Here is a 6,628-nt window from a genome sequence, read left to right on the forward strand (position 1 = left end):
CAATCGTTTGTTAATTCATCGCACCTTGACAATGAACCTATCAGCAAAATATCACTTTAATTATTAATCAGGTTTACTATTGGTAGCTACCATTCGTATGCGAAACAGATGTGATTAAGAAACGGTTAATAAAGTACTATAAGTAACGTTGAGTTCCTTATATTGTTAATTTTCTACGTCGTGACTATGGTACAATGTAAGACGATCTCACTGTGACCTGATTAAAATAGGAAACACAAACGAATACATATAAAGCAAAATTATATAACATTGTTCTTAATGGTATAAGCTGATAGAAAACTATTAACAGGGATATATATCTAATTCATTTATCGTATCGTAATGCCCTTTTAATTATAGTACAAACGTCAATCGGTACATTGTGTTAGAATTCAATTGCTCTGTACAGTGTCATTCTCAACAAATTCGAACGAAACGTTTTTCTAAATAAGAGTTTTCACGGAAGTTGAATCTTTGATGCTTTTTTGTGATTAATATGCTAAATGAAAGATCAACAATGAAAATAATTATATAACGGTGAATCTTTATCAAATTATTAAATGAAATATGAAGTTATTTCTTTTGAACAGTGTCCCTAACGTTCCAAACTCTAAAAGAAAAATTTTAATTCGGTTTATTAATATATTAATTGTATTTGTTATCAGCATGCGATGTATACTGTTTTCCTTAAGATTGGATAAATGAGTTGCAAATAATGTACAATACTGCAATATATCATTTCACTTCCAAGTGTATAAATTGTACTGCCCAGGCAATATAATAATTTATTGTATAGTTTGAAAAAAAGATATATTTAAATACATGTTACAGTTAAGACCTAACAAAAAACATGGGTTAGAAGTGTTAAAAAATTATTACAGTCGCTTGGTTTTAATGATGTATGGTTATCTCAAGGCGTAGGCAATGTAGATGTATTTATTAGTTTAGTAAAACAAAGAGTAAATGATGTTTTTATCCAATATTGGCTTTCAGAAATAAATAACTCAACTAGAGCTCGTACATATGTAATATTTGCAGATTTTAAATTTCAAAAGTTCCTAAACTGTATTGATATTGAAAAATTTAGAATTGCTCTGTCCCGGCTAAGAGTTTCTTCGCATAGACTCGAGATTGAAACCGACAGGTGGAATGAACCTAGTGCTATACCTTTTGATGATAGGAAATGTAAAAATTGTTTTATTTTGGAAGATGAATTTCACTTTATTTTAGAATGTTCTCTATTTAATGAATTACGAAAGAAATATATAAAAAAAAACACTTTTGGAAAAGACCAAATATACCTAAATTTGTTACATTGTTGAATTCAGAAAATGAAATAGAAATTAGAAACTTATCAATGTATATATTTAAAGCTTTCGATGTTCGAAACACTATTCTTTACAGTTAATCAAAAGTTTGTCCAAAACGCTGTATCACTGTTTCTTACATACACTTATTTTCGTTTTGTTTTGTGATTGACTTCCTTATTAATAGGATGGTATCTGACATTAGATTTATTTACCAGTATATGAATTGAGACATGTTAATAGTATATTCTATTTATAGTTAACGTTTTCTGATTGCTAAAAATACTGTGTAACTTAATGATATATGTTTTATTAAGTTGTGACATTGACCATTTGATTGTATTGTATGCTTTGCTATATGTACTGTGTATGCATGGGCATATTGCCCAAATGTACTGTGAAATAAACTCTTGCAACTCTTGTACTGTAAATTCTTTATTTCCTTTTATTCGAAATAGGTGAATTTATCTCTGGAATAACTTGGTATATTATTCAGATGAGGGATAAAAATTCTTCATTTGAAAATTGAGATAATAATCTGCTGTAAATTACGAGTCGTTGTTTAAAACTCTTGTCACGAAACCCATTTATAAACCCATATAATAAAACATATCTATCACGCAAATCACGTGAATAGCCTAGAAGTTATAAGAATTCTGAAATAAGCTAAGGGGTTACTCTCCGCAAGGAAAGGGGTAGTAGTATGACACGATGTTAAACAACACAAAACAAACAACAGCAACAACAAACAAACAAACAAGAAAGAGAGAAAATAAGTTACAAGAAATATATTGTTTTTAATATCTATAGTTTTCAGGTTCTCCAAAAAGAATAGAACCAAGCAAAGTGTAAGATGATTATGTGTTATAGTAAATTTATAATTACATTTTCTTTTTAAACGGACATCAAAATTGTTTTGATAATAGCCGGTGAATACTGTTACTATATGTTAATTCGAATATAACATAAAGGAATAAATACATTAGATTTTCTGATTTGTTTTATTCTTTTATTCTTATTGAAGCTAATAAGTTTTATTAACGTGACCGGCTTGATCCTACACCGCTGTGAGTTCGAATCCAGTCCCGGATTCCTGCAGGTAAGAAAGCTATCCCGATCTTGTTAGCTTACAGTACGTCAGTAGTTTAATTCGGGTGCCCATTAAGGCATAAAATAAATAGCGAAAGTCGGAGGTTATTCTCCCCCGCGAAAGTTGAAGGTTATTCTCCCCCAGTAATAAAAGGAAACCCACAATTAGTCTTTTAAAAACACAACCAAAATATATAAGTAAGCAAATGCCTCTGATTTGTTTTTTACCTTTGCATTTACATAATAATGAGTACAGATAATATCCGAACGTTTTCCTTTTTTCTCTTGCAGCATATACGTCTTATTTACTTTACTTTAAATTGAATCTCAGTGTTTGGGTTACTCAGAAGAGTAATAAATTGAAATAATGGCCTGTTTAAATAAGGTATAATAATCTGCCGTAAATTACGACTCTCTTACAACATGCGTCACGAAACCCATTTAACGGATTATTTATCACATGTAGCACGCAAAATCATGGGCTATTTAAGAAATTCTGAAATTCAATCATTGAAACTAATTGATAAATTGAGCTAAACGAAATGAATTAATTACGTTTTGCTCGATTTCAGTTGTGGGATGTTTTCATTTGTTTTGTTTGTGTATTTTGATTGTTAGTTTTCATTTTATTGTCGCTGTTGCCGTTTCCTTTGAAGGTTTTGTATTCATTTCTTTTCTTATATTTCTTCTTTTTGTCATTTATATTTTCATTTTTCAATGAAGGTTTATACATGTTGTTGTTTTCTTATACTTTACATTTCATTTAAATGCTTTGTTAATTTCTTAGCAAACTTAGATTTTGTTTTGTTTTCTTTATTTTGTTGCCTTTAATTATTTTCAACGGTTAAAGGGAAAGACAAGGTTAGAATAAAAACTTAATTTCAGAAAAAGAATACTATAAATAATAAATCTGCAAATTTTCGGCCGCCAAATAATAATATTAAACGAATGATAACAAAATTTAAATCGCTAAATCACCGATTTCTACAAATCAGTAAGCGCGGCCATGTTTGTGTATTGGCCGTATAAAAACAGGTGCGCGTGATGTCATTTCCCCACATCTTTAGATGCATGATAAATCTAGTTGAATCGTAAGGAAATATTAATATAATAATAAAGTATTGACCTCACAAGAGGTGTAGAGGAGATTTTTTTTATGGTTCAAAATACGTAACAATATCAAAAAAAAAAATAATTATAATAATAAAAAATAAAGAAACGTACGGCTAGCCAAAAGTTCTAGCCGTACGTGAGTCACGTACGACTAGCCAGGACGCACTGTATTGTCTAGCCGAACGGCACTTTTCAAAATTATATGGAAGTCGAAGGTTATAAAATTTTGTTGATTTTCATGCTTATCATTTGTTGTTTTATTTGTATGAAAGATGAATTATTAAATCATTTGTGTTGATTTTAAGCACATGGATCGAATAAAAAATTATCGGAGTGGAATAAATGAATAAAAAGAACATTGGAAAAAAAACCGGTGAAATGCAAAAATAATTATATAATTTTCAAAACAGTAGATAAATATCGAACATATAAGCACAGTCAATCAATAAATTAGCCTTAATTAAAACCTATCCAGGGACTGACAATAGAATTTTAGAATGCCTTTCACGGAACATGCAAACGTTCCTTGATGGACAAACTTCTATACAGTACCGTCGGTAATTGTCGCAATTATCAAGAGCCTAACAACAATCATTTTCAGTGTTTGTTGTTTTTTTTTTTCATATTAAAGGTGTCGAAAATTAAACTTAATGAAACAAAAAAGGATTATGATCAAAATTTTGTAAACTATTTCAATTGGTGTAAATCAGAGACATAGATAATCTATGTCTCTGGTGTAAATGCAACCAAAGGCTATTTTTTTCTCGACATTTTGCGATGACAAAGATCGATATACAGCGATCAAGGCGATGAATCTCTAAAAAGTTAACATCCGAAAACAATTAATGCTGTTTCTTGGTTAAAATCCTCGCTTAAAGTCATAAAATAACATAATCCACTCCGCGGAAAACGCACGTGACGTCAAAACAACTTTTCAGAAAGCGGACGTTAAAATTTTTGAAAATAAATTATCTAAACGCCATAAAACGTCAATATTCACCGGGAATGATGTGATTCGATGCAGATTTTCACGATCTTCTAGAATATATCAAAATTATTCTAATTTTGAAAGTAATTTGGACAATGTCAGCCAAAAATGAACTTGCGCTGGAAAATTCTGAACCGGAAGTGGACTCACCGGAGACAAATGATGAGAAAACTCATGACATTTCCACTGAAATTAAGGATTATTCACTAAATAGAGATAAAAATTTAAGGAAAAAGCTTGCTGCGACTGACCAGGAAGATGTTTTGGTGACAGAAACCGGAGGAGGAGTGAGACTAAAAATGAGCACTGGTATGTATGAATTTTTCAAATACGCAACTGAATGCTATTATTCCTCTGATAAAGTGAACTATACAAAGAAAATCATACCAGTTTGTGACAACAAAGGGAACCTCGTTGAAACCATATATAAAATGTCAAACGGGCGTGCAAGTATGTTTACTTTAAATATGTACCACACAACATCGTCTGCTCTTATCAATGGCCGGGATACAGGACATTTTATGAGCAATGATCTTTACGATATTCTACACTGCATAGAGTACGAAGTTCAAAAAGGAACATGTACTGTAGGAAATCTAAATAAAAAAACATTAGACAGTTGATTTTAAAGCAACCTTAATAAAAAAAAGTGTGAGTCAGAACCAAGCCAATGCTCACCTTTGTCTATAGAGTGTAATAATTCAACTGATGTCGATGTTATTTCTAAATCAGACAGTGACAATCTTAATACAGATAACACCAAACAGTAGATCTGATATTTCGGTACAGACTGAAAACACAGTGTGATATAAACAGTAATTACATCGTTGATTTGTTACGCGATATAAAAATTGAATTGAAAATAGTGAAGGCTTCTCTTACTGATCAAGCGTTGAGCTACCAAAATCAAGTAGGCCAATTACGAGATGAAATAATCAGCATAAAACGGCAAAGTATCGCAAATAAATTCTAATGCTAATGATCGAGTTGAATCGTTGTGCGATAGCACTTTGAAATTAGATAACGACATTGCCAAATGATTCAGAAACACTGCTGAAGAAAAGTACAGTCTGTTCATGACATTCTTAAACACTTACACGACAAGGGACACAATTTTTCACGCAGAGAAACTGAAACAAACCTAATATTATCCCCCCTGTTCACACACCTCGAATCCAGAACTCCATGACGGTAATGAACAAAACTTCCATAAATGCTAGGACTCCGTACAATCAAAATCTGATACTGTCATTCTCGGAGATTCAATACTGAAAGGAATAAAAGAGAAAGGCCTCCGTTCAGATATAAGAACTGCGTGCTTCGCGGAGCTAGAGCCAGTGATGCGCTTTCACGGGTCCGTCACTGGAATATTAATGAATGTAAAAAACGTTGTGATTCATGTGGGCGGAAATGACGTCTCTTCCAAAGCTTCACTTTTCCATCAATGTGAATGATATTAATAGAAACTGTTACAAGTCTTCAGAAACAAGAAATCCGTGTACATTTGTGTACAATTTGTCCAAGATCTGACGTAGACGTCACACATCTAAATGATGAAATCCGTGCAAATATGTACGTCAACCAACGCGAGCTCTAAATTGATGTGTACAAATCGTTCGTGTACGGAGATGGAAGGGTCCGTTAAGCTGTTTTCTGTCCACCGTGATGGGAACTTCATCTTAATGAAACTGGTTAGGAACACTGGTGATGGCAATAAATCAAGTGCTTAACAATCATTCCGCAAAAACGCTCGGTTTGAGAAAGCATCTTTCTACACGTAACAATCGGAAACGCCGCGCTCGCCACATGCTACCGGAATGCCCGCGATTAACAACGTGCAAAACGGAGGTAGTGAATATGAAAAATAAGGGAGGTCAGACAGGCACATGGGTCGGCGCCATCAGCGCCTACAACCGGGATTCATTGCGACAACTGTGAGCGTAATAATCACGTTACGACTCAGTGCAGACTAACAAATGATGTTACAAATATAGCAGACGACTCCGATTATGGATGGAATCAACCCCCTGGCCGACGAGATGGAAAAAACTAAACTATATAGACATATGCCCCCATAAAATTCACATTAAAAGGATATTTTTGACAGGCACTCACTATGACACTATGTATA

The sequence above is a fragment of the Ruditapes philippinarum genome, unplaced genomic scaffold (genome assembly GCF_026571515.1).
Source record: "Ruditapes philippinarum isolate M1 unplaced genomic scaffold, ASM2657151v2 ctg10465_1_1_1_1, whole genome shotgun sequence".
NCBI lineage: Eukaryota > Metazoa > Mollusca > Bivalvia > Venerida > Veneridae > Ruditapes > Ruditapes philippinarum.